Source organism: Otolemur garnettii, unplaced genomic scaffold (genome assembly GCF_000181295.1).
Source record: "Otolemur garnettii isolate 467f Iridium unplaced genomic scaffold, OtoGar3 scaffold00013, whole genome shotgun sequence".
NCBI classification, from domain to species: domain Eukaryota; kingdom Metazoa; phylum Chordata; class Mammalia; order Primates; family Galagidae; genus Otolemur; species Otolemur garnettii.
The window spans coordinates 5,522,869-5,524,145 of record NW_003852408.1 but is presented as its reverse complement, the minus strand read 5'-3'; positions in this window follow the sequence as shown (position 1 = coordinate 5,524,145).

Here is a 1,277-nt window from a genome sequence, read left to right as displayed (position 1 = left end):
TAGCAAAGTATCACAGGAATGGAAGAAAAAGTTATCAAGCTTTTGTCTGATTCAAAATAGGCAAATATCCTTTTCCATTGTGTAGGTTGTCTGTTTGCTTTGGTTGTTGTCTCCTTAGCTGTACGGAAGCTTTTCAGTTTCATTAAGTCCCATTTGTTTATCTTTCTTGTTGCAATTGCCACGGCAGTCTTCCTCATAAAGTTTTTCCTCCGGCCTATTTCTTCCGGTGTTTTTTTCTATGCTTTCTTTGAGGACTTTCATTGTTTCATGCCTTAAATGTAAGTCTTTTATCCATCTTGAATCAATTTTTGTGAGTGGAGAAAGGTGCAGGTCTAGTTTCAGTCTTTTACATATGGATATCCAGTTCTCCCAGCACCATTTACTGAATAGGGATTCTTTCCCCCAGTGTATGTTCTTGTTTGGTTTATCAAAGATTAGGTGGCTGTAAGATGTTGGTTTCATTTCCTGGTTTTCCATTCAATTCCAAATGTGTAGGTCTCTATTTTTATGCCAGTACTATGCTGTTTTGACCACCAGGGTCTTGTAGTACAGCCTATAATCTGGTATACAGATGCCCCTGGCCTTGTTTTTCTTACTAAGAACTGCCTTAGCTATACAGGGTTATTCTGGTTCCATAAAAAAATGAAGAATTATTTTTCCAAGTCTTGAAAGTACGATGTTGGTATTTTAATAGAGATGGCATTGAATCAGTAGATTGCTTTGGGAAGTATAGACATTATAACAATGTTGATTCTTCCCAGCCATAAGCATGGTATATTCTTCCATTTGTTAGTATCCGCTGCTATTTCCCTTTTTAGAGTTTCATAATTTTCTTTATAGAGGTCCTTCACCTCTTTTGTTAGGTTTATTCCTAGGTATTTCATTTTCTTTGAAGCTATGGTGAAGGGAGTGTATCCTTAATTAGCCTCTCATCTTGCCTGTTATTGATGTAACTAATTACTGTAAAAGGTTACTGATTTGTGGACATTGATTTTATAACCTGAGACAGTGTATTTTTTGATGATTTCTAGGAGTCTTTGGGGTTCTCTAAGTATAATATCATATCGTCAGCAAAGAGGGAGAGTTTGACCTCCTCTGCTCCCATTTTGATGCCCTTTATTTTCTTGTCTTGCCTAATTGTATTGGCTAGAACTTCCAGCACTATGTTGAATAATAATGGTGACAGAGGACAACCTTGTCTGGTTCCAGTTCTAAGTGGAAAAGCTTTTAGTTTTACTCCATTCAGTAAAATATTAGCTGTGAGTTTGTCATAGATA